Source organism: Papio anubis, chromosome 6 (assembly GCF_008728515.1).
Source record: "Papio anubis isolate 15944 chromosome 6, Panubis1.0, whole genome shotgun sequence".
NCBI lineage: Eukaryota > Metazoa > Chordata > Mammalia > Primates > Cercopithecidae > Papio > Papio anubis.
Window position 1 is genome coordinate 102,036,164 of NC_044981.1, and position 27,849 is coordinate 102,064,012.

The window sequence follows — 27,849 nt, forward strand, 5'->3', positions numbered from 1 at the left end:
ATTCTTCTTTGGGATCTACTACTGCCATAACAATGGGCGCAGAAGCCTCATTATGTGTCTTATTATATGGGGACGGGTATGAAATAAAGGGAGGCAGATCAGGGTTGTGATATTTAGCCGCCTCGTCTTCTAAATTATCCCAATTTATGTCTGATTGATTAGGTTTATTAACTTCCTCCTCTTTTTGAAGCATGTGTAAAACCGGGTATTTTTTTGTTTTGTTTTCGTGCAACATTTCTTTATCTGTTATTGAAGGAGACTTGATTTCCTCATTATCGCTTTCGAGGGAAATGAGATCCTCCTCCGTCTCTTGCAGAGGCTTTGTGAGGTTAGAGCGGGAGCTAACCTTTAGAATATGTTCTGTCTGAGTGACCGCAGCCATGACTTGTGGATCGGCCTCCTTTTTATCTATTAAATCTCTAATGAGATTCCAATAAGAGAAGGCGGTCACAGGAATTTTCTCTGGCCCAAAAGTATTATAATAGTCTTGAAAACAATCCCCTACTCTATGCCATCTTTTAATATCAATAGTTCCTTCCTGTGGGAACCAAGGGCAAGTGTCTTTTACAAAATCAAAAAATTTAAACAAATCATTACCTTTAACCTTTACTCCTCGTATCTTTAAAGCCTCGTTTAATTGTCCTACATAAACTTGATGTTGACTTAATTCTTGTCCCATTTCGGACGCGTCACCTACCTTCGATTCTGACACGGCAGGTTCCCGCGGTGATCGGAAGAGTTTAACTTCTTTTGTCTTTGTTAATGGTCGACCGTTCTTTAGCGTCCTCTTCCTCACAGAGTCCCTCGTTTTCGAGCCCCACGTTGGGCGCCACGTGTCCCGTCCCGTGGGATCGTCAAAGTACGCCCTGGAAGAGGGGGTGGGAATTTGGGGAGCAAGAGACACGAGAAATGGAGACAAGACAGTGCTCTGATCAAGTCTCGTTTATTGGCGGTAATACAATGCCTTATATACATTAGGAGGGGCAGGGGTCGGGCCAAGGCGGTGATGATCTCATCGCGGTGGGCGCGGCCAGGTAGGTTTCGGTTTCTCTGGTCGGACGTCATATTGCGCCTGCGCTGTCAGGTATTAAATTTCGCGGGCACGCGAAAAATGGATGAAGAAGAAGCAGGAAGAGCGCCATCTTTTATGGGATATTAATACAGTAAGGTATGAGGTGGAAATGTATAGGGCTCAGGCATTAATCATCAATTATTACTCGCTATGGCCGGGGCGCGCAGCTCCGGACAAATCCCAGCACTTTAGAAGGCCGATGTAGGCGGATCACTTGAGTCCAGGAGTTTGAGACCAGCCTGGGCAACGTGGTGAAACCCCGTCTCTACTAAAAATACAGAAAATGAGCTGGACGTGGCGGTGCAGGTGTGTTCAGGATCGCTTGAGCCTGGGAGGTGGAGGTTACAATGAGCCGTGATCGCGCCACTGCACCTCAGCCTGAGCCAAAAAGTGAGACCTTGTCTCAAAAAAATTAAAATACGCAATTTCCTTGAGTTTTTGATAAGGAATTGGCCATTCCAGTGATCGAAAATCTGAAAGTCTTCGTGATGTGTGAACCAAATGAAGAACAGGGCTGACAGCTCTTTAAAGAATAAAGGTTCCGGGCCGGGCGCGGTGGCTCTCGCCTGTAATTCCAGCACTTTGAGAGGCCGAGGCGGGCAGATCACGAGGTCAGGAGATCGAGACCATCCTGGCTAACACGGTGAAACCTCGTCTCTACTAAAAATACAAAAAATTAGCCGGGCGTGGTAGCTGGTGCCTGTAGTCCCAGCTACTCCGGAGGCTGAGCCAGGAGAATGGCGTGAACCCGGGAGGCAGAGGTTGGAGGAAGGCAGAGGTTGCAGTGAGCCGAGATCACGCCATTGCACTCCAGCCTAGGCGACAGAGCTAGACTCCGTCTCAAACAAAACAAAACAAAACAAAAAAAGAATGAAGGTTCCCCCAAAATGGCCACCCATATTCCTATGGGGAAAGTGTTTTTGACATAACCAAATTCTTCCTCATAAAAAGCAGTTCCATTCTAACATATACACATAATTCAGGCTCCAAAATAACTGTATCCTCAGTGCAATTCCTTTAACATGGGAAAAAATTTTAAGGTAAATGGTACCAACAGCCAATTAATACATTCCTCAGAGAAAATAAGTTAATGAAGGACCCATGAGGCATCTAATTGTAAGCAATTTCACTGCTTGGTGAATCTTCCATAGTAAGTTAGTTGCAAAATGGACCTGCAGGTCAATGAATAATATGATAAAATCGGTGGCAGATATCTGCCAAAATGATAATCGGCAATTTTACCATAGTTCACTTAGCAGGGCCAATTGTCTATAGAGGCCAGTCATAGTTTAGAATACTTATCTTTCTGTTATCTATGATAGGGGTGTATACATCTAAATTACCCAAAACTGCTTTCAAGTAATAAACATACAAACTAAAAGGAAGTGAGGCTGGAATTCAGAGTTTGAAGACTTAGAATAACCAAGGATATTCTAATTCTAATACGGTACTCTATCAGAACAGTTCTATAGACAAGCATGTAAGAAAAAATATATTTTTTTTCAAATTATGTGCAAATTATCTTCTTAGCGATAGCACTTCATTTCTCTGTGGAAATGGCCACTGGGATACCGGTAATTGGTGCAGAATTAAGATGGTGCTAATGGTAAAAGAAGTGAAGCACTATGAAGTGAAAATTAGAAGAACGTAGACCTTAATTGGATTAGAGGATAGGGGAGAATGGAGGGAAAGAAAAATTATTTTTATCCTATGAAATGTTCACAGCTGGAAGAATGGTTTTACCATTCATATTAAATAAAAAGGGAAAGCAACAATAATTTGTAGGGGCTGGAGAATTCTACAGGCAAATGAGAGGCCTAACAGGCAGAGGAAAAAGAGGCAACTAAGTAAGATGGAGTTTTGGGAGTAAGAGCATAAATAATGAAGTCTTTATATTTGGTTCCTTTTTTTCCCGTGTTTTATTATTTTATTATTCTGCACCAATTACCTGTTATCCTAGTGGCCATTTCCACGGAGAAATGAAGCGCTACCACTAAGAAGATAATTTGTGCATAATTTAAAAATAAATAGATTTTTCTTACATGCTTGTCTATAGAACGGTTCTGATAGAGTACTGTATTAGAATTAGAATATCCTTGGTTATTCTAAGTCTTCAAACTGAATTCCAGCCTCACTTCCTTTTAGTTTGTACGTTAATGACTTGAAACCAGTTTTGGATAATTTAGATGCATATACCCCTATCATGCATATATACAGCAGTGAACACCCACATACCCACCACCTATTTTAACAGGTTTTCTTTTTCTAATTACAAAGGTAATGCATGTTCTCTGTAAGAAAGGAGAAAAAGAAAAGCACTATAAGAGAAAAAAAAATCACTTGTCACCTCACCATCTGGTATGTATATTGTTAAAATCTTTAGACAAAATAAATATGTTGGAGTTCATCTAAGCAAAAAATGATTCATGAATCAAGAGCATTTGGAACCAGAAGAGGTTCTGAGAACTCTAAGTAGTAGCACGAGCAGTGAGCTTTTATAGGCTGAATACAGAAGCGAAGTAGAGAAATCATCTGATTGGCTACAGCTAGATATTTTCCTTACTGGGGCGTGGTATGATGAGCCATTTGCCTTATTTGGGTATGGTCTGATGCGAGGTCCCTAACCATATAACCAGTTGGTTGGTTGGCTGTTTGTGATTGGCTGAGGCTTTTTTGTTTTTGTTTTTGTTTTTGTTTTGAGGCTGAGTTTTGTCTCTTGTTGCCCAGGCTGAAGTGCAGTGGCACTATCTCGGCTCACCACAACCTCTGCCTCCCAGGTTCAAGAGATTCTTCTGCCTCAGCCTCCCAAGTAGCTGGGACTACAGGCACCTGCCACTACACTCAGCTAATTTTTCTACGTTTGGTAGAGATAGGGTTTCACCATGTTGGCCAGGCTGGTCTTGAACTCCTGACCTCAGGTGATCTGCCCACCTCGGCCTCCCAAAGTGCTGGGATTACAGGCATGAGCCACCGCATCTGGCCTTTTATTATTATTATTATTTATTTAAATTAAATCAGTTACAAGAAATGTTAGCAAGTTAAGTTCCTGTGTGCTTATTTAAGAGCTCTGGGTACAGAAGCAATCCCATGAAAATGGTTTCCTGCTTGTTTTGCTTAAATAATATGTATATGCTTATGTAATTATATGTATTTTATTAATAAAATTGGTGTGGCTGGGTGCTGTGGCTCACGCCTGTAGTCCCAACACTTTGGGAGGCCAAGGCGGGTGGATCACAAGGTCAGGAGTTTGAGACCAGCCTGGCCAAGATGGTGAAACCCCGTCTCTACTAAAAATATAAAAATTAGCCAGGCTAATTTTTTTACAGTGGCGGGTGCCTGTAATCCCAACTACTCAGGAGACTGAGGCAGGAGAATCGCTTGAACCCAGGAGGCGGAGGTTGCAGTGAGCCAAGATCACGCCACTGCACTCCAGCCTGGGCAACAGAGCAAGACTCCATCTCAACAGCCACAACAACAAAATTGGTGTTATACTTCACACAGTTATGCAGGCATCACCACTTGATTCCAGAACTTTCTCATTATTTCAACAAAGAAACTCTGTACCTATTAATAATCACTCCCCATTCCACTCCTTCCACCTCCTGGCAACCACAAATTTACTTTCTGTCTCTGGATTTGCCTGTTCTGGACATTTCATACAAATGGAATCATACAGTATGTGACCTTTTGCATCAGGCTTCTTTACTCAGTACAATGTTTTCAAGGTCTATCTATGTTGGAGCATTTATCAGTATTTCATTGCTTTTTATGACTAATATTCCGATGGGTAGATACATTACATTTTGTTAACTCATCATTAATTGATGAACATTTGGGTTGTTCCCACTTTGTTGCCATTATGAATAATGCTGCTATGAGCATTCATGTACAAGTGTTTCTGTGAACATATTTTCATTTTGCATGGATATATACATAGGTGTGGGATTGCTGGGTGCTATGGCGAGAATGTATCCCCCAAAAGTTCATGTTAGAAAGTTGGTCCCCAACACAGCAGTGTTGAGAGGTGGGACGTGAGTAAGTCATGAGAATTCTGCCCTCATGAATAGATTAATTCACTCATAGATTAGTGGATTAATGGGTTAGTTATCACGAGAGTGGATCTGTTATAAAAACCTGTTTGGTCCTCTCACCATGTGATGCCCTGTCCCTCCTCAGCACTCTATGGAGAGTCCTCACTGGCAAAAAGACCCTCACCAGATGTGATCCCTCAATCTTGGACTTCCCAGCCTCTAGAATTATAAGAAATAAATTTCTTTTCTTTGTAAATTACCCAGTGTGTGGTATTCAGTTACAGCCACAGAAACAGACTGAATCATAGGTAACTGTTTAACTTTTTGAGGAACTGCCAAACTCTTTTCCAAGGTGGCTGCACCATTTTACATTCCCACCAGCAATGCATGAGGGTTTCAGTTTCTTTACATCCTTGCCAACAATTTTTGTTTTTTCTTTTTGATTATTGACATCTCAGTGGGTGTGAAGTGTATATCATTGTGGTTTTGATTTGCATTTCTCTAATGACTAATAATATTGAGTATATTTTCATGTGTTTACTGGTCATTTATATATATTCTTTGGAGGAGAAACTTCTCTTCAAATCCTTTGCTCATTTTGAATAGAGTTATACGTCTTTTTACTGTTGAGTTTAAAAGGTTTTTAAAGAAACACATATTTTAGATACAAGCCCCTTATCAGGTATATGATTTATAATTGTTTTCTCCCATTCCGTGAGTTGCCTTTTCACTTTCTTAATGCTTTTCTTAGGAGCAGGAAAGTGTTTCTTTTTTGTATTATTATTTTTTTGCCACACACTGTCAGGGGAAAAGTTTTTCAGTTTAATGAAGTCCAATTTATCTGTTTTTACTTTTGTGACTGTTGCCTTTGATATCATATATCACATTTATCTGTAATAATTGTCAGCAAATGATTCGAGGAAAGGTCCTAACTTTTATTAAAAATACCACATAACCCAGTACCTGTCCACACTATTATTCTAGTCTAAATGCTTCTATATACTCAGGTCTGATTTGGGGCCATTGTTGAAGCTTTGTTGGTTTTTCTTAAGGTGAGCCCAAAGTAGCCTGATTATAACATTCAAAAGAAACAGTGATACCTACAGTTTTGCTATTGCCCTACCTTTGTATAAACAAGTATCTTGCAGTCTAAAGCATGTATTCAATGTCTGTTAAATTGAATTAAATTGAAAACCAGTTTTAGGGAGGAGAAATGTGAATAATCATAGAGTAGCCAACACTGTGATCCAGCCTTGTTCACACTGTTTCCATTTCTGTTGAGGTCATCTCTGTTCTGAGCCAAAACTGCTCTTTCAACACCTTTTTTTTTTTTTTTTTTTTTTGAGACAGAGTCTCACTCTGTCACTCAGGCTGGAGTGCCGTGGCGTGATCTCGGCTCACTGTAACCTTTGCCGCCCGGATTCAAGCAATTCTCCTGCCTCAGCCTCCCGAGTAGCCGGGATTACAGGCACCTGACTCTGTGCCTGGCTAATTTTCTTTTGTGTTTTTAGTATTTTGTGTTTTTAGTAGAGACGGAGTTTCACCAACTTAGCCAGGCTGGTCTTGAACTCCTAGCCTCGTGATCCACCCGCCTCAGCCTCCCAAAGTGCTGGGATTACAGGCGTGAGCCACCATGCCCGGCCTCAACACATTTTCAATACAATCATGGTAATCATTAGTTTTGTTTGTCAAATATTTCCAGTTCTCTCCAGTTTCAGACCCTCCTGTGGTTAGGTGGGATCTCGTGTTTAGTTCCAGCCAATGCATCGTAAGTGGAAGTGCTATGTGTCTGGGCCAGAGTTTGCTAGGTTGATATCTTCTAGGGTTTTCTTCTCCCTCCAGCACTGTTCAAAATGGTGGCTGCTCTATCAGCCCAAGCCACTGAGTGACTAAGTGTCAGAGAGCTCTGTCAACCTAATGGATGGGTAGCACAAGCAAAAAATAAAACTTTTTAAAATTTTGTTGTTTTAAGCTGCTGAATTTTGGGGCTAACATGGCCCATCCTGAGCAGTCTACCAGTCACTGTCTTTCTGATTTCTCTTCATTCACTGGTCTGCTTTTCAAACCAACCCAATAGTACCATAGATAGTTGTTTTTTGTTTGTTGTTGTTGTTGTTGTTTAAATAAACATAGAAATTTAAACATAGAAATTGACCTTTCTGGCCTTAAAGCTTGAAACTTATATTTGTTTTATCTGAGTCTCTTTCTCAGGAACCACCTTCAGGCCTCTGAAAAAAAAGTTTCAAAGAACTGAAACTCTCCAGATCACCATATCCAGACAATGAGATTCCAGACCCCTCAGGACCCCTCATTCATTGTGATTATTTCCTTGCCCCTCCCTAGTGCCTATTTTCTTACACACTGTTACATTTCTTCCCTGCTATATAAACCCTTAGCTGGTAGGGTAGATGGATTTTAGACTCAGCTCCCACTTCCTTGGCTGCTGCACCCAATTAAAGCCTTCCTCATTGGCAGGACTCATTGTTTCAGTCATTGGCTTTCTGTGTGGCAAGCAGCAGGACCAAACCCCTGGTTTTTCAGTAACACTTTCTTGAATGAGAGGTAAAGGGTTTCAGGTAGAACATGAAGAAATTGACTTGGAAATGATTTCACAGTTGCATCCTCAGTCACTCTTCTCATATGCATGACAACTTCAACTACATTTTGGAAAAGCCCACCATCCATATATAGATGTTGTGTGCTCCAGAAGTGCCTGAGTGCCCAAAAAAGTGAAATGCCTGGGAAATTAACATTTCCATAAAAGGTAAAAGAAACATGTACTTAGTTACACTGAATAGGTAACAATTTACAGAGAAAAAGACAGTCTATGTTATGGGGCAAAACCTTCAACACAGTCCAGAAAGATCACTATAAAGAAATGTGAGATTAAGTCACCGAATTTGATAGTTATTTATCATTTTCAATCCACTCCATGGCCTTTTATGTTTCTATTTCATGGACTTTCACAAAAGCCTTGACATTCATGTTGTGTCCATTTCCCATATATGCTGAACTTTGAGGCCTCCGCAAACTGGTATAAGCTTTATAAGAAATTAATATTGTGTACATAAAATTTGACAAATTACTGTCTTAAAAACAAAACAACAACAACAAAAACAGTGTCCCACTCTGTCACCCAGACTAGAGAGTGCAGTGGTACAATCTCAGCCCACAGCAACCTCTGCCTCCTGGGCTCAAGTGATCCTCCCACCTCAGCCTCCCAAGTAGCTGGGACTACAGGCACATGCCACTGCGCCTGGCTAATTTTTTTTTTGTATTTTTCATAGAGTTTTTTTTTTTTTTTTTTGCCATATTGCCTAGGCTGGTCTCAAATTCCTGGACTCGGGTGATCTGCCTGTCTCAGGCTCCTGAATTACTGGAATTACAGGTGTGACACCGCACCTGGCCAAGTTGCTGTCTTGACGTGGAACTTTTATAATACTAAGGCTTAATAATCATGACTCAGATGTTATTAGAGAAAGAGAAATAATTAGCATAACCTATCAAAGAGTTTCAATGTACATTGGGTTGTTTTTTGTTTTTGTTTTGACTAGATGATTAATTAAGGCTACTACAAAATTGACTTTGAAATCAGTCTATAAGCTAAATTGCACTGCACCATTATAGGCAGGTGACTTAAACATTAGTTGAAACTATCACTTTTATTTGTATGATGTGCTATTTTTTATGAAAACTCTCACAGTGGCCAAAGACAAATGTAGTTTCAAAATATCCCAGACCAGATCATGATGTTGTATCAATGTTTGATCAAATGTCTATACCATATCTAAAGAGTAAACATGAATCAAAAAGAAAAATAATACTAAAATATTTACATATAGATCACTTGTTATCTTCTTTGTCTGAAATCCACATCTTCTCTTCCACCTTTCATCACAAATACACACACACCACTTCTGTTGTCAATGCACCACTGCTTCCATAAAACTAAAAGAAAAAAGTAAATAGAAGTTATATTAATTGGAAGGAGAGAAGTAAAATGATAACCTCTGATTATACAGTTGCATACCTGGAAAACCCAAGAGAATCAACTAAAAAGATATCACAAATAATAGAAGACTTGAATAAGGTGAGTGGGTACAAAACTAGTGTTCAGAAACCAGTAGCCTTTTCTATATACAAACAGATCTGTTGGAACTGCACTGTGCAACACAGTAGCCAATAGCCTCATGTAGCAATTTAAATTAACTTAAAATCTGGTTCATTAATGACACTAGCCACATATCAAATCCTTAATAGTCACTTGAAATTTGGGGAGAAATACACATTCTGGAACTATTTTCCACAGACCACATTGGATAAGTATTAAAAGTCTGGAAATATTTGGAAAAAGAATAATCATGAGAAACAGCCCTATCAGATATTTAAAACACATTTTAAGGCCATAATAACTAAAATGTCTGCACTTACAAATACAAACAAAACAATAGAAATTTACTCTAACACATATACAAAGTTTGCTTACAAAGGGTGGCCTTTCAGCCCAGGCATGGTGGTTCACACCTGTAATCCCAGCACTTTGGGAAGCTGAGGCAGGTGGATTGCCTGAGGTCCAGAGTTCAAGACCAGCCTGGACAACATGATGAAATTCAATCTCTACTAAAAATACAAAAATTAGCCAGGTGCGGTGGTACACACCTGTAGTCCCAGCTACTCAGGAGGCTGAGGCAGGAGAATCCCTTGAACCAGGAGGTGGAGGTTGCAGTGAACCGAGATCATGTCACTGCACTCCAGCCTGGGTGACAGAATGAGACTCCGTCTCAAAAAAAAAAGAACGTCTTTCAAATCAGTAGTAAAAGATTAATGATTCCATAAATCATGTTAGGATAACTTGGTGGCTATCTAGAAAAGAATAAATTTGTATCCCTATTTCACTTCTTACTCCAAAATAAATTTCAGCATAGCAAAGATTTAAACATAAGATGAAACTATATTACAGCATTGCTTCATATAGCAAAAGATTGGAAGCACTCTAAATGTCCTTTAATGGTTAAATACAGTATGATATATCCATTCCATGTAAGATGATTCTTCCGTTGGAAAAGAAAATTAGTAGCTTTATTATTGTAGAAGAGTATATGTAGTAAGCTGCCGTGTGTGTAGAATCTATGTAGAGGCTTGTCCATGTAGGGAATACAGGAAATTAGTTTCCTCTGGAGGGGAAAACTAAGTAGCTTTGGGATGGGGGGAAGGAGACTTGGTTTTTACTGATGACTCTTTTGCACCATTGAATCTGTACTACATATATATAAATATATATATATACACACACACATACATATACATATATGAGTTAATGTTTTAAAATAAGTCACATAATTTATTATAAAAACTAAGGCCTGAAATTTATAAAAATATTGCGTCTCCCTTACTTTAGTGTCACCTGCCCCAAATTTATTTCAGTTCTTTACATAAGAGCTTCAAAAAGTCTATGGGCAGCAATTTCAGGCTTCATTGCAGTAAACTCTTGTCTAGAAGGTTAGAATTTAACAATTTACTTAATAAGTGTTTAGCTAGTAATGGGGACGTAATATTAATACCCTCAGTAAGTACCTGCTCAAATGTAATTTTATGTTATTTAAAGAAGACTTAACAGCAAACAAAAATAAGTACTTTGTTTTACAGCAAAAGTGAAGGGCCAGTGGTCTCTAGTCATTCCATGATGTAAACTTATAAATGGACTAAATCATGAGGTACTGAATGAGTTCAGAGAATTCTAATTAGAAGAGTGCTTCATAGACTGGAGCCAAGCTCTTCTCCAGTGCCTTCCCCAGCTCTCTGGTATCTATGGCACTGGATGCAACTGCCACCGTTAAGATGCTGCTAAGCACTGTTCACAACAGCAAAGATACGGAGTCAACCTGTGTTCAATAGTGGACGAATGGATAAATGAAATGTATATCTACACAATGGTATATTATTCAGCCATGAAAAATGAATAAAATCATATAATTTGGATGGAACTGGAGGTCATTATGTTAAGTGAAATAAGCCAGGCACAGAAAGGCAAATATCACATGTTTTCACTCATATGTGGGAGCTAAAAAGGTTGATTTTACAAAGGTAGAGAGTAGAATAATAGATGCTAGAGACCAGGGAGGGTGTGTGGGTGGGAGGGGGAATGAAGAGAATTAGGTTAATGGGTAAAAATATACAGTTAGATAAAAGATATAAGTTCTGTTGTTCAACAGCTGAGTAGAGTGACTATAGTAAGTAACAATATATTGTATATTTCAAAGTAACTAAAAGAGAGGACTTGAATTGTTCCCAACACATAGAAATGATAAATATTCAAAATGATGATACCTCAAGTACCCTGACTTGATCATTACACATTCTATGCATGTAACAAAATATTGCATGTATCCCATATATATGTAAAATATTATTTATCAGTTTTTTAAAAAGAGCCTGCTAAGCCTTGGGAGTCTCCTCCACCTCCCAAAACACTTCTATTTTGCTTTACAGTTTCTAAACTTACACCAGGCATAATTTATATCTCATTTGCCAATAGAAATGGAATTGTCTAATTCTAAGATTAGCTATTTGACAGCTCAGACAATTTAAATCTTTTACAAGGTACAGAGAGTTTTAATGGGCATTGACATGATGTTCTTGAAACTCGAAGAAATTATTCTAGAACAAGCTTATTGTCTATGAAAGACTACCATAGAAAACCTTTGGTAGAAAAAATATCTACTATGTAGCACAATTTAATATTTAGGCAATTTCTTTTTTCTTTTCTTTTTTTTTTTTTTTTTTTTTGAGACAGAGTCTTGTTCTGTTGCCAGGCTGGAGTGCAGTGGTGTGATCTCAGCTCACGGCAACCTCTGCCTCCTGGGTTCAAGCGATTCTCCTACCTCAGCCTCCCGAGTAGCTGGGACTAGAGGCACAAGCCACCACGCCCTGCTAATGTTTATATTTTTAGTGGAGACGGGGTTTCACTGTGTTAGCCAGGATGGTCTGGATCTCCTGACCTTGTGATCTGCCTGCCATGGCCTCCCAAAGTGCTGGGACCAAGCCTGGCCGCAATTTCTTTTTTATCAGCGGTTGTTTTTTTTTTGTTTGTTTGTTTTTTTGAGACTGAATCTCATTCTGTTGCCCAGGCTGGGGTGCAGTGCCACGATCCCGGTTCACTACAAGCTCCACCTCCCGGGTTCACTCCTTTCTTCTGCCTCCGCCTCCCGAGTAGGTCGGACTACAGGCACCCACCACCACACCCGGCTAATTTTTTTGTATTTTTAATAGAGACAGGGTTTCACCCTGTTCACCAGGATGATCTCGATCTCCGGACCTCGTGATCCGCCCATCTCGGCCTCCAAAAGTACTGAGATTACAGGCGTGAGCCACCGCCCCCAGTCTATCAGCGATTGTTTTAAAATTCAAGACAACCAATTGAAACATAAGGAAATCTATTGATAATTAAATTTATTGTCCAGCATTTGTCGACAGACTTCATGGTAAAACCCAGCCCCTCTGAGCCTAAGTTTCCTCATCCATCAAATAGGGATAATAACATCTGCTCCATTGACACTGGAGAATTACCATGAGAACTGAAGACATGAAAGCAATTTGAAACATGCCAAGCAATTTTATCTTATTTTATTTTATTTTTTTGAGACAGGGTCTCCTGTCACCTAGGCTGGAGTGCAGCGGCACAATCACAGATCACTGCAGCCTCAACCTGTCAACCTCCTGGGCTCCAGCAATCCTCCTGCCTCAGCCTCCTGAGTAGCTGGGACTGGAGGCTACTACAGGCATGTGCCACCACACCCAGCTAATTAAAAAACAAAAATTGTGAAGATGGAGTCTGGCTACATTGCCCAAGCTGGTCCCAAATTCCTGGGCTCATGTGATCTTTCCGCCTTAGCCTCCCAAAGTGCTGGGATTGCAGGTATGAGTCACCGTGATCGGCCTACAATTTTAAATAGACCATTATCATTACTTACTTTAAAAGAGGCAATCAGTCCCTTCTAAATACATCCAAATTGCCCAATTCATCTGTCTTCACTGACACTAGGGTTGCAGTGTTGAGCACTGACTTGGTAGTTTAATTTCCTGCCCAGGAAAATGAAAATGTAACAACTAGATGCAACCCAATCCCCTTACCTGCCTTTCCTTCCCTCCCGCGATTGATCCCTAGAGTCCTCCCTGGTCAACCTCCTGCCTGCCAGTCCGTCTCTTGAGTCTGCATGCTGAGCAACCCAATCCGTGATAATCTGGTACCAGAAATGGTCTGAGAAAGCAATGCTAAGATGGGATTTTGGAGCTCTGGCTGGCACTGAGAAGCCCGTTGCTGGTTGTGGGAGGCACAGACAGCACAAGGCAACAGTGCAATTGTTAAAACTTTTACAGGCACGGTGGCTTACGCCTATAATCCTAGCACTTTGGGAGGCCAAGGCAGGTGAATCACCTGAGGTTGGAAGTTTGAGACCAGCCTGGCCAACATGGCAAAACCCTGTCTCTACTGAAAATACAAAAATAGCAAATTAGCTGGGCGTGATGGCACATACCTGTAATCCCAGCTACTCCAGAGGCTGAGGCAGAAGAATCACTTGAACCCAGGAGGCAGAGGTTGCAGTGAGCCGAGATCACCCCACTGCACTCCACCCTGGGCAACAGAGAGAGACTTCATCTCAAAAAACAAAACAAAACCCAACCCCAGATTTCATTGGTGGTGGCAAATGTACCGGCTGGTGCATTGTACCAGGCACTTGAGCAGTGTAGAAGAATAGTCATGAAAAGGACAGTAAAGGTGGCTATCGCTATGCTCAACCAGTGCTTTGGAAAAAGAAAACAAATAAGAGTGATTAATCAACTTTCAAACGCTAAGAGTGGCAGCCAGAAGGCCTCCTCGGTAGCATATGATGAATCTCTTTTCTCCTGTCGCAGGGGTGCAGAGAAAGCTGAGGACCAGGCTCAGAACTTCTCATGAAGGTAGTTTTAAAGAAGGTTAATCTCTCAACCTAGGCAGGTTTGCTCTGCCAAGGCCAGGGCTCTGGTTGACAAAAAATAGGAGCCTGACAGTAGGACAGGGGCATCTGAGTTGAGGCAACTACAGAACTGAGGTCCATCCCTCCCCTACTATGGGCTACTACTTCTCTCTTCTTGAAGACAATGCAGAGGCTGCTCCCCTGCATAACAACATGTGGCCCCCAGATCCATCCGAATCTCCTATCCTGGCCACTAGGCCAATCCCTAGACTAGGTCACCACATAACTCAGCTGGGGAGGAAAGGGACTAGACACAAAAGAAATTGTAGGACCGGGTCAGCAAGTACAGGCAGGAACCAGGGGAGAAGACACGGGACAGGATGTCCGAGGGTGCTGGATCAAGGCAGGCAAAACGTTATTTTGAATAAGAAAGTGTTTTTTTTTTTTTTTTTTTTGAGACGGAGTCTGGCAGTGGCCGGATCTCAGCTCACTGCAAGCTCCGCCTCCCAGGTTCCCGCCATTCTCCTGCCTCAGCCTCCGGAGTAGCTGGGACTACAGGCGCCCGCCACCGCGCCCGGCTAGTTTTTTTGTATTTTTAAGTAGAGACGGGGTTTCACCGTGTTAGCCAGGATGGTCTCGATCTCCTGACCTCGTGATCCGCCCGTCTCGGCCTCCCAAAGTGCTGGGATTACAGGCTTGAGCCACCGCGCCCGGCCAAGAAAGTGTTTATTGAGAGCACTCTTCTGGATTCAACACTCTGGCAAGGCCCCAGGAGATGGTGCAAACATGCTGTTAGGAAGCCAGGAAAAAGCAATGGTCCATGCTAAGTGTGACTGAAATGCTAGAATTGCCTTGGCAGATGGATCACAAGGCTCACGGAAGTGGACATGCTAGAACAGAATAGATGTGCCATGTAAGGCATGGATGACTATGCTCTGCAGGAGAGTCCAGAGTCTACACAGTTCGCCAAGGGAATAAGGAACAGCTGCGGAGAGGGCACCAACATCTCTAAGGATTCAGTGGTAGCTCTTCTCTTTTTTTAACAGGTATGCCAGGACCCCCTGTTAAAAAAATATTATTAAGAATTTTGGCCCGGCATGGTGGCTCACGCCTGTAATCCCAGCACTTTGGGAGGCTGAGGTGGGTGGATCACAAGGTCACGAGATTGAGACCATCCTGGCTAACACTGTGAAACCCGGTCTCTACTAAAAATAGAAAAAATTAGCCGGGCGTGGTGGCGGGCGCCTGTAGTCCCAGCTACTCGGGAGGCTGAGGCAGGAGAATGGCTGAACCCGGGAGGCGGAGCTTGCAGTGAGCCGAGCTCGCGCCACTGCACTCCAGCCTGGGCGACAGAGCGAGACTCCGTCTCAAAAAAAAAAAAAAAATTATTAAGAATTTCAAGAGGGTAACTGTCTTTACAGGACTGGGCTCACTGTGTAGCAATGAGGATGATAGGACAGTTCCCACTCCCCCCTACACACACCCTCCATAGAGGCCAAGTGGGAGTACTTAACCATCATTAGCAGGTGGATGCAATTATTGTAACCACTGGCAGGGTGGAGTGGCAGCCAAGGGGCCTGACCTGCAGAGAGGTATGGAGATGGTTAATGAATATAATGTGCTTAGGGAAAAACACATGAGGAAACAAAAAGAGTGCTACATGATCTGTACAAACACATCAACAATGGAGGGTCAGGATAGTCATTTCAATGAAAAGTCAGGATGTCTTGCCCAGTTTTCTGAACTGAGCCAGTTTGGGGTCCCAGAGCCCATCAATTGAAAGAGAGGCTGGAGCTGGGTGCAGTGGCTCACACCTGTAACCTCAACACTTTGGGAGGCCAAGGCAACTTGATCACCTGAGGTCAGGAATTTGAGACCAGCCTGAACAGCATAGTGAAACCCTGTCTCTACTAAAAATACAAAAACTTAACCGAGCATGGTGGCATACCTGTAGTCCCACCTACTTGAGAGGCTGAGGTAGGAGAATCACTTGAATCCGAGAGGCAGAGGTTGCAGTGAGCCGACATCACAGCTGCACTCCAGCCTGGGTGACAGAGCGAGACTCCGTCTCAAAAACAAACAAACAAACAAACAAAAAAACAAAAGAAAGAAAGAGAGGCTGGGTGCCCAGGAAGGCACAAGTATTCGCAGTAATGATTTCCCGATTCTTCCTCAGAGAGGTGAATAGCCATTTAATTGGGTAACTTCACACTGGAGAAAGGGGACTATCCAAACATTCTGGGGACGGCTGGACACAGACTCCAGGTTGACAGTAATACCCAGAGACCTGAACCACCGTCATGGGACCCTGTTAGAGCGGCGGCTTTGTGAATGTACGACGTGTGCAGCCACGCAGGACTTCACATTTAGAAGGTTCTATGTGTGGTTTAATTATTGGTTTAATGCTCTACTGTTACCCTCTTGAAATTCTTAATAATTTTTTAACAAGGGGTCCTGTATTTTCAGTTTGTGCTGGGCCCTTTAAAAATATATATGCAGTTGGTCATGGTGGGGAATATATGAGGGGCCTGGTAATAAATGGAGTTATGGCTCAGGTGTGGCTTACAGTGAATTCACTGGGTCTGCACACTCATCCATAGTCATTTCCTAGTCTCTGAATGTATGTTTGGAATAGGCATTCCTGGCAATTAACACAACCCCACACTGCTTCTTTGGCCAGTGGAATAAGAGCTATCAGGGTGAATACGGCCAAGTGTAAAGCTCTGAAATTGGTACCCTCTTACACACACACACACACACACGCAAAATAGTAAAGCAAAAACAATATTGCATCACAGAGGGTCTGGCAGAAATTAGTGCCACCTTTAAAAACTTAAAGAATACAGGGGTGGTAAACCCCATCATATCTCCATTTAATTCACCATTTTGTCCCCTGCAAACAAACAAACAAAAATAATTTGAAGGGTAACTGTGGACTAAAAAGTAGCCCTGATTGCAGTTGTTGGGCCAAATGTGATATCTTTGCTAGAAATTTCACCATCTGTCCAAACAATGCCTCTTTTTCTTTTAAGGTATATGAATCCCATATGAAAACATACATTGTATTTATGTGTTGGTCTAGAACAATTCTGCAGCCTTTCACCCCTCTCTCATATCTTTTTTTTGAGACAGTTTTGCTCTTGTTGCCCAGGCTGGAGTACAATGGCGTGATCTCTGCTCATTGTAACCTTCGCCTCCTGGGTTCAAGCAATTCTCCTGCCTCAGCCTCCCGAGTAGCTGGGATTACAGGCATGCGCCACCACGCCCAGCTAATTTTTTGTATTTTTAGTAGAGACTGGGTTTCTCCATGTTGGTCAGACTGGTCTCAAACTCCTGCCCTCAGGTGATCTGCCCACCTCAGCTTCCCAAAGTGCTGGGATTACAGGAATGAGCCGCCGGACCCGGTCCACCCTCTCTCATAGTTTAAGACTACAGGCCTTTCATTTTGTAGGATGATCATCCACTTGGGTGTGTCCAGTGTTTCCCCACAGCCAGAGTAGAGTCATAGCTTCTTGGAACAAATACTAACTACAACAGGGATTCCGTGCTCTTTCTTAGCCCATCACATCAGGAATACAAGGCCAACCCATCCCACCACTGGTGATACTTCCCTTGATCACTTGGAGTCTGCCAGTTTTTGTTTGGGTGAAGGAAAAGGGACAAGATGGAGGAAGGTGAACAAGATGGAGCAGTCCCTGTTTCCGGGTTCTTCATCACAGATTTTCCCGCGCCTGGGAAAAGAACCAAATCAACTGAACATGCGCAGAATGACGTCAAGCCGGGGACACCGAAATTCAAGAAGCCACTCCTACATACACGCCCCAAACTCCTCCCCTTCCAGCTCCCAGGCATAAAAGTCCACCGCCGGCAGGAGCCGGCGTGACTTCTTCGGCCCCCCGCATTTGTGGACCGGAGAACATCACCCGAGAGCGCCAGCGCGACTTCCCTGGCCCCCCACACCTGAGGACCAGTGAACCTCGTCTGAGAGTGTATGCATATTTGCAATAAAAGACTGCCACTTTCTTACGTACTTTGGCCTCATGTTTAATTACTTAGCTCTCCTAAATTAAGTTACATTACATTAAATTAAAACAGTTTTCTCGACTGTAAAGTCACCAGTCCTCCCTTTGCATTTGGTTGGTTATTTTGTGCAGAAATATTCTGAGATTATGCCAATACCTGTTCCTCACCAAACTTCTATCTACCAGCCTTAGCATCCATTGATGACCTCATCTCTGTCAGCTACCACAGATTGTGCTGCCAAATGGTAATTAACTATTTCCATTATTCCTTCTACAATTATTAGGTGGCCTTCTACTGAAAGGAAGTGCTTTCCCTTTCTCGTATTTGTTTATATCATCATGGACTCATGGGTTTCTATTGTAATCAAGGTTTACAATTCTATACTGTTATTTATTTTTATGCTCAGATTGTCCTCCTTTGGCCAGGGGACACTGCTTCAAGCTGGCTTCTATGTTCTATCTCATCACCTCATCATTCTTTGCACATTTTTACATTTTCTGAAACAAGAGGATATTTCTGTGCCCCCAGTCCAGTGGCAAATGCTATTTGGAAACCAAGCTGAGAAGGGAAGCTTCACTTAAAACATTTTTGAACTTTGCATCTGCTCCCCAATATTTCTGTTTTCTCTAAGTTCCTTCCTGTTTCTTTTTTTCTCTTCCATCCTGGAGGCTTTCTTTAAATGCTTGGCCATTCTTGGCTATTTGCATGTGAGTGAGGCATTGAAAAACCTGTAATTAGAAGATATGTGTGGAGAAGAGAGGGAGAGGACATTGACTGGTAGATTTTACTTAGGGTTTAGGGTGATCTGGCCAGGACAATTCACTAAATTTGAGTGACAGTCAATTTTTTTCTGCTAATGGCTCGGTCTGTTTTTATCAGAAGAATCTTCCAGTCTCCTCCCTAAAAAGTAGGTACCTAGATGCCAGTGTTCTTAGAATTTGAGTTGAGCAAAGAACTAGGATCCCACACTTGTTTAGTAGGTTTCTATATAATGACCACATTCAGTATGGAACTTTCACCCTCAGCTGTGCCTGGTGTCTTCAACCTTGGAGCCCCAAGATTCAGCCTCTTTAAAGAATGAATCTTTAAAGCACAGGACATACAGAGAATTCAACCTACTTCTTTTACAGATTTTTAACCAGTGCTGTTTTCTGCCTGGTGCCTCTAGCTCCTGAGTTCTTTATTTTGGGAGGTCGGAGGTGAGGGGAGTGGGGCATCCTTCGGCCAGAGTAAGCCTGGTTCTAGACTTTTCCTGGGGATACATTTTAATTTTTCTTATTTCCCAAATCAGTGGTTCTCAGCCAGGGGCAATTTTACCCTCAGGAACATTTGGCAATAACTGGAGGTATTTTTGGTTGTCACAACTAGGGAGGGGTGCTACTGGCACCCCTCCCTAGTTGTGGGTAGAGACCAGGGATGCTGCTACAGATGCCATCTGCAGTGAAACATTATATGGCTCAAAATGTCAATAGTACCAAGGTTGAGAAACCTTGCCCTAAATCATTTAGTGCAAACACTTCCAGCTTCTAGTTTTTTTATGCTACTTCGTTTTTTTCTTTTGTTCTCTTTGTTTTTGTGACTTTTAAAATCACATTGCCGTTTAAAATTATTTAATGTCATTTAGGAGTTATTTCCAGAGGGAGTGATAGTAAGCATAATTGTCTAATTGGCACATTTAACCAGAACTCACAAGGTGGCATGTGAATTCATATTTGCAAAAGTGTTTCAATTCCTGTCTCGAACACCGGCATAGACAAATGTTCTGTGTTAGGAAGAATGTGTTAACCCAGGAGTGAAACAGAAAGCAAGTAGAGTCTGCTAGAAATGGACTTTGTGTCTTGTGTAACATTTCCTACAATTGTTCTGAAGGTAAGCCGTTAATTTTTTTAAATTAAAAATGCAGAAATAAAAGCTTCAGGCAACAATAGCAGCACATTCGTAGTCGAAATGTAAAAACCCTTTTTAATTTTCACAGGGGCTGACTAGAATTTTTGTGAAGGACATTTGGCAATCCTCCTGCGCCTCCACACATTATGGGTTTTTTTTTTTTAATTAAATTAAATTTAATTTGTTTGAGACAGGGTCTTACTCTGCCACCCAGGCTGGAGTGCAGTGGTGTGATCTCAGCTCATAGCAGCCTCAACCTCCAGGGCTCAAGTAATCCTCCCACCTCAGCCCCCCACCATCCCAAGTAGCTGGGACTACAGGCACATACCACCACACCTGGCTAATTTTTGTATTTTTTGTTGAGACGGGGTTTCACCATGCTGCCCAGGCTGGTCATGAACTATACATTATGTTTAAACTTACCATGCATGCGTAAGTGTCATTAGCATTTTCCATTGGTTGCTCTGGTCAATGGAGTTGGCTTAAGATGAGACTAGATAACTCAGGACTTGCTGCATTTACACTGAATCTTAAGACAGGAACCCAGGAGGCCATCAGTAAAGAGGTTGGTAAGTAACTAAGTGTAAGAATACAGAATGGAACTCTTTAGTTTGTACTCAGAGATTCCATTCCCTCCACACCATGGACTCATCATTCTCTGAAAGTTCCATGTGCCAACAGTGAGCATGCATTGGGCATATTAAGTGTTTTGGTCTTTTATTCTGGTACCTCATTTAAAAGTATAACACTTTCGTTAAGTCCTTGACAAATTAATAAACCCATTTATTTATTTAAATAAAATCAAAACTGTTTTCACAAAGTCTAATTAGAAATTGCTCTGGACTAGAAAACAGCTTTAAAATGATGTCATTCTTTTTTTTTTTTTGAGACAGAGTTTTGCTTTTGTTGCCCAGGCTGGAGTGCAAATGGCATGATCTTGGCTCACTGCAACCTCCGCTGCCCACTTTCAAGAGATTCTCCTGCCTCAGCCTCCTGAGTAGCTGGGATTATAGGTGCCTGCCACCACGTTCAGCTAATTTTTCGTATTTTATTTATTTATTTATTTATTTATTTAAGACGGAGTTTCGCTCTTGTTGCCCAAGCTAGAGTGTAATGGTGTGATCTCAGCTCACTGCAGCCTCTGCCTCCCAGGTTCAAGTTATTCTCCTGCCTCAGCCTCCAAAGTAGCTGGGATTACAGGCATGTGCCACCAAGCCTGGCTGATTTTTTGTATTTTTAGTAAGACGGGGTTTCTCCATGTTGGTCAGGCTGGTCTCGAACTCCTGACCTCAGGTAATCTGCCAGCCTCGGCCTCCCAAAGTGCTGGGATTACAGGCGTGAGCTACCACGCCCGGCTAAATGATGTAGTTTTATCATTGCTAGTTTTCCAATGGACTTGGGAAACTAATATATTCCCTATGAAGGAAAAGAAATCAAATTAAGTAAAAGAATCAATCACTGTGCTAACAAGAATGACTTTTGCATACCTCTGCAAAATAAGCTCAGTGAGTTTATATGAAATCAAACATATGAAATATAAGTTAAAATAAAGTTTTGAGGTTTTTTTGTTGTTGTTTTGTTTTGTTTTGTTTTGTTTTGTTTTTGAGATGGAGTCTTGCTCTGTCACCAGGCTGGAGTGCAGTGGCATGATCTTGGCTCACTGCAAGCTCTGCCTCCTGGGTTCACGCCATTCTCCTGCCTCAGCCTCCCGAGTAGCTGGGACTATGGGCACCCTCCACCACGCCCGGCTAATTTTTTGTATTTTTAGTAGAGACGGGGTTTCACCGTGTTAGCCAAGATGGTCTCGATCTCCCGACTTTGTGATCCGCCCTCCTCGGCCTCCCAAAGTGCTGGGATTACAGGCATGAGCCCAGCCCCAAGGAGTAGTTTTTAAGTGTATTCTCTAAGATTTTTTTTTCTAATTTTAACTCAAGCCTTTTCTTATTTTTGGTCAATAAGGGTTTTTATACTTAAGAAAATTATCCTTGTTAAAAGCTAAGTCTTTGGTTGGAAATCATACACCTACTCTCCCAGTATCTCTGGATGTGTCCTTTTCCTTGAATAACCTCTATGGTTCTCAAAAACACAATAGAAGTAGCTATATAAGGCAAACTTGATAAATGTACGTATTCAATATTAAAGAATTGCTTCAATTGTGTAAATAATTCCATTTGCTATTATTTGACAAGAAAAGTATTTAGGTAGCCTAAAAGGGAAATGTAAGCCTCTCTTCATGATGGTGTTTATTACAGATAAAGTGCTTCTGAAACTAAATGATTTCAGTAGTCCTTGACGTAAAAGTAAAGGCAAAACATACAATATCATTTCTTTCTGATGTCATTTCCCATTCTCATAAAGAAAGCAAGTAAACACAATTGCATTTCAAATAAAGTATCTTGGTTGGCTAAGGTTAAATCAGGTTTTAAGCTATCAGGAAATTTCTTCCTTCGGAGAGATTAGAAGACCTACCTGTTTCTCCTGGACATGAAACATAGAGCTCCAGTAACCCTAGTCATACGGAAGATATGTCTCCCAGAGCCACACTAAAGTCATCACATCCAGTCACTCTCATCTAAGACATTGGCAGTTACACACATTTTAATATGTGGCACTGATGAGCAAACTCACTGAATAAAGGTGATATTTCTATGCTGTCAAGTGCTAGTAGAGTAAATGAAAGACTAAAATAACAAATTGAAAATGCTCCTATCTTTGAGAAAAATCTTTTTATTATTAAGAATGTCAACCTCTTTGTTAAAAAATTACAAAGTACAAGTAAATTAAAAGAAGAAACCTATAATCCCACCATCCAGAGGAAACATGGTTGATCTGTTTCTATAGTGTATATTCTTCTAGACTACTGAATAATTGTATGCACCTTGAAAAACTTACATAATATGGAAAAAAAATCTTTTGCACAAACAGCATTATATCCAGTCCTTTTAAAATAATCCGGACCTTTAATTCCAGAGGTCCTGACATGATCTCTTTCCTTTGAAAAGTAAAGCCTGCCATCTGGTTTCTGCAGGTCATTAAAGGGTTTTTGTATCCTGGCAGGGGACTGCCAGCTAGTTGGGCTGTGGTGGCAAGTCCTGACCTGGCAAGTTGGCAGCGTGACATGACAACTTGCACCAGCCTCTTCTTTGTAGTGAATTTGGTTTCTACTGCTACACAAGACACCCTTGGAGACTAAAACCTACCAGTGTTATGCATTCCTAGATTTGGAGAGAAACTATAGCTACCAAGCCCATTCTTTGTCCTCGATTCAAATGAAAACACTATAATGTGACCTCCCACGGGTTTTCCTCTGATAAACTTACAGAACTTCTGAAAAGATTACTAATAATTATTTCCTTGCCCCCTCCCACCCCTTGTCAAATGACTCTGAAATCTAATTTCTTTTCCTTCTGACAAACAGAAAAAGAAAAGCTATGGAAGCTCCCTGTACAATTTCCTCACCTGTTTACAGCGCATTCCTATTTCAACAATCGTAGAAACTGGCAGCAGGAGAAGGTACAGGGAAGAAAGAGTGTTAATTGGCACGCAACGCAAGCAAACAAGATGGTGTGGATAGATTATGTCCTTCCAAAATGTGTATGTCAAAGGGCCTTTAAAGAGGTAATTAGGTGGCCGGGCACAGTGGCTCACGCTGGTAATCCCAACACTTTGGGAGGCCGAGGTGGGAGGATCACTTGGGCCCAGGAGTTCAAGACTAACTTGGACAACATCGTGAGACCCCGCCTCTATTTGTTTTTAATTTTTTAAAAAGAGGTAATAGGTTAAACGAGGTCATTGGATGGGGCCCTAATCTAATCTGACTGATATCCTTGTAAGAAAAGGGAGAGGCACCTGGGGTCCACACCTGAAGAGGAACGACTGTGTGAAGAGGCAGCAGGAGAGCAACCATGTGCAAGCCAAGGAGCGAGACCTGAGGGCAATCCAACTCTGCTGGGACCTTGATCTTGGACGTCCATCCTCCAGGACTGCAAGAAAATACATTTCTGTTGTTTAAGCCACGCAGTCTTTGATACTTTGTTCTGGCAGCCTGAGCAGATTAATACACAAGGCAAAGGAACACCTAAAACATTTCCCTGAAGAACTATCTAGACTTTCCCCTTGATAAATCTCTTCAGCCCAGCAACTGTACAAAGCACACCCACCCACCCACACACACACACACACACACGTATCTAAAGAAGTTCAGTAACTACCAAATGATTAAACTTAGAGCCTGACTATTTACAATCCATGCTGTCTTCCAAAAGGTTACATCTTAAAGGCTCTTGTCTGGTATGTGTGTATTCGTCCTTCTAGCTCTCCAGTCATGCTCTCTTGAGTCATTTCACAGCTCCCTAATTGGTTTTATGTCTTCCAAGTGCCAGTTTTCTGATAAAAGCTGTTTACAGCCTCACCACTTTTGGCAGAGGAGGTGGAGGGAGGTGGAGGGACTGTTGACAGAAGCTGTGTCTAAGAAACTCATCTCTTGTTTTCCGTTGATACAGTCTGTGATGGAAGAAGAGTCCTAAGGGACAAACTTAGGGAACAAAATATAAAATACCAAGCAGGGGAGGGATTCCTTGCGGGGTGATACTCACGCATCATTCAACAGCTGTGGACGGAACTCCTCTGTGCCAGGGCGGTAACATGACCTCCCATGGGGTTTCCTCAGTGATAAACCTATCCGACTGCTAAAAAGATTATTAATAATTAAGTAACTGTTTCCTTGCCCCACTCCTACCCCTTGTCAAATGACTCCAAAATCTAATTTCTTTTCCTTCTGATGAACAGAAAAAGGAAAGTTCATCTTGAAGCTCCCTGCACCATCCTCAAACCAGTTTATAGCTCATTCCTGTTTCAACAGTCCTAGGAACTGGCAGAAAGAGTAGGTGCGGGGGATCTAGCCATGAGGAGTTAGCCATGAATGAGATAATGGTCTAGTTAAGTGTGATGTTTTAATTAATGAACCCCGAGACTAACACTGCTTTAAAACAAAACTGTGTGCATTAAAAGAAATCTCACATTCTGAAGACACCGTAGAGACGTTTGGTGATTAGAATGAGGAAAGGAGGAGAGGGGATGGAATCTCTGGAGGGCTAGAGTGAGGCAGTGGTTCCCTTAGAAGGCAGAGACAAGAGGAGGCAGGGGCTAAGGAAGAGGGAGGCTTGACCTTCTCTCAGCTGTAACTGCAGGGCAGGGCGCAGCTCAGCACAAATTCTGAATTCCTGGCATGACTTCCTCTGGTAAAAACGTTTTCTGACAATGAGATGTGAAGTTAGACCATGTCCTCTTGGTTAATTAACATGTAGCTGTGATGCCTTCTCTGTGGCGGGCACACCTTGCTGGTATCAGGCTCTGCCAGCCCTCTAGGAGAAAGAAGTGACTCTCGGAGGCAGGCCTAAGCTCTCTGTTTCTTGGCCAGGAGAGAGAAGCACTGGTGCATACACTGCAAGCCCCAGATGAGCAGTCACACTGAATACCACTCCCCCTACCCCCTCACCTACCTCAGATCTTCCCCTATACCCACCCCATACACCCGCACCGTGGGACAGAGAGCAGCTCCCCAAACGGCACCCTGGATCAATCAAGCCCAGAGCTGTTTCCTTGGGAAATTTTCTAGATCTATACCTATGGAAGATAATCAGCCGATGAAAACTAAGGGTTTTACTGCTTCAGGAAACAGAGAAATAGAGGGAAAAAATAGATAGGAAAAGTACTATACTAGACAGCAAAAGAAAAAAACGACCATGGAAATGAACTTCCTATTAGAGGCCTGACTCGGGGCCTTTGTGACAGTTGGTATCTGCTCCTGAGCCTCCCAGTTTAAAAAACTGACAGGAGTTCAACAGGTAAATTTGACCTAGAGTTGAAGGAAGACATTATTCAAATTCTCAAAAGACAATGGCTTCCAGGGACACGTGGGGGGTTTCTGTTACTCCGTAGTTTGAACCTTTAAATCTTACGATACAGGGGTTATGATAGAACTCTCTTAGATTTGAATAAACCCTCAGATTCTATTTCTACCCCTCAAAACAACAGCCAGGCCAGTCTTTTTCACAATTCTCATGCTCATCTTGGCTGATCCTGGTGTGTTTTCTTTACTTTGATTTTCACATGTACCATCTCCTGCAGCTAAGCTCCTGTGTTAACCTCCTGTTATCGTCTTTTTCATGGGCAGCCCAGTAAGCCACACCTCCTGAGACTCATGCGCTTGTACCGTCTTCTCCTCTTGAAGCTGGGCTGGCCCTATGCCTGTTTCGAGCAATGCATACAGTGTGGTGAAAAGTATTTCTGGGACTCCCGAGTCCAGGCACCAAGATCTAGAAGCTTCTCCTCTTGTACTTGGGGAAGCTGGCCACATTGTAAGAAGTCCAACTATCCTGAGACTGTCATGATGACAGAAAGCCAGAGCTAGCCAGGTGGAGATAACACGGAAAGAGAGATGCCTGGCCAGCTGTTACCTGATATGCCATCATGTAAGTAAAAAGGTCATGTTGGATGGCCCAGCTCATAGACGCCATGTACAGCAGAGGTGAGTCATTCCTGCCAAGTCCTGCCCAACTGCAGAATTGTGGGTAAATGAATAACTGCTATTGCTTTAAGCCACTATGTTTTGGGATGGGTTGTTACATAGCCATTGAAAACCAAAACATCTCTCTCCACCAAGTCATTTCCATCACCTCCTTCAAGACGGAGGCCAAATCACCTACGTTGGAAACGTACCTGACTAACTCAATACAGCTCATCTTATTTTAGAATTTGATAGAGTTTGGATTATGCAGTTCTATGCCTGCTTTTGGTCAGTTTCATACGTTTACCTATCCCTAAAATTAATAATGACAATGGCTAATGCTGAGCATCATGGATCAGGCACTATGGTTGGGAACACTATTATTCCTATTTTGCAGAGGAGGAAACTGAGGCATTGAGAGGTTAAGCACCTTATCCAAAGGTGGTTCTGTATAAGTACCCTTCCCAATGTCCTTGTCCCTCTATTGCTTTAGTGATATGCACTCTGAACTTGAAGTGCTAAAAAGGAAGCTGATGTGGAGACAACAGCATGGCATCTGCTTTGCAGGCAAGAAGATGAAGGAAGAAGGAAAGAGATTAAACTAAGGGATGCAGAAATTGTAGTCCATCAGCCGGGTGTGGTGGCTCACGCCTATAAACCCAGCACTTTGGGAGGCCGAGGCAGGCGGATCACGAGATCAGGAGTTCCAGACCAGCCTGACCAACATGGCAAAACCCTGTCTCTATTAAAAACCCTGTCTCTAACAAAAATTAGCCAGACATGGTGGTGCGTGCCTGTAATCCCAGCTACTCAGGAGGCTGAGGCAGGAGAATCGCTTGAACCTGGGAGGTGGAGGCTGCAGTGAGCCAAGATCGCACCATTGCACTCCAACCTGGGCGACAGAGCAAGACTACATCTCAAAAAAGAAAAAGAATAAAAGAAAGAAATTGTAGTACATCAGTGATGAGTACTGGATCAGTAAGGTCATATAAGCTTGAGGGAATTGACTGGGCTGATTTTGTCATTTGTGGGTTTGGGATGAGATTTATATGAAAAGTGGCTCTACTTTGATTGGGATGCATGTGAGATGATCTGCTGCTTTTTATTTAGTTTTTGTAATACGCTTTCATTTGTACTAACTTGGGTAGGTTTCTCTCTATTGTCATGAAAAGATCTCTGACTAGGATCACCTCCAAAATATCCTATCTAGATGACCAGAGGAGATGGCCATAAAATAAGACATTAGAAAATATGTTTACTGGATATGCAACTTTCTACCTAGTGAAACATAGGTTTCCGGACAGATTTTATGTTAGGAGAGAAATGAAAGACTATGCCAGGAAGCATGAAGTTCTTAGGAAATAATTTGGTTAT

The 27,849-nt window shown here is 42.1% G+C and overlaps 2 long non-coding RNA genes across 5 annotated transcripts; one reads left to right on the forward strand and one right to left on the reverse strand.

The window, feature by feature from the left end:
- Window positions 1-1,053: 1,053 nt before the first annotated feature.
- On the reverse strand, window positions 1,054-20,661 carry LOC103883902. Of its 4 annotated transcripts, XR_002521681.2 has the most exons (5): window positions 16,006-16,048; window positions 15,572-15,639; window positions 13,074-13,182; window positions 8,940-9,051; window positions 1,054-1,142 (listed from the first exon to the last, which is right to left on the reverse strand). It is a non-coding gene; the product is annotated as an uncharacterized LOC103883902 (long non-coding RNA). The 4 variants fall into 4 exon arrangements; XR_002521682.2 differs by lacking the exon at window positions 13,074-13,182; XR_646282.4 differs by lacking the exons at window positions 13,074-13,182; window positions 15,572-15,639; window positions 16,006-16,048 and adding an exon at window positions 20,391-20,661.
- LOC108585541 lies at window positions 18,084-27,199 on the forward strand. Its single transcript, XR_001902010.3, has 3 exons — window positions 18,084-19,949; window positions 23,386-23,561; window positions 23,802-27,199. It is a non-coding gene; the product is annotated as an uncharacterized LOC108585541 (long non-coding RNA).
- The last annotated feature ends 650 nt before the right edge of the window (window positions 27,200-27,849 follow it).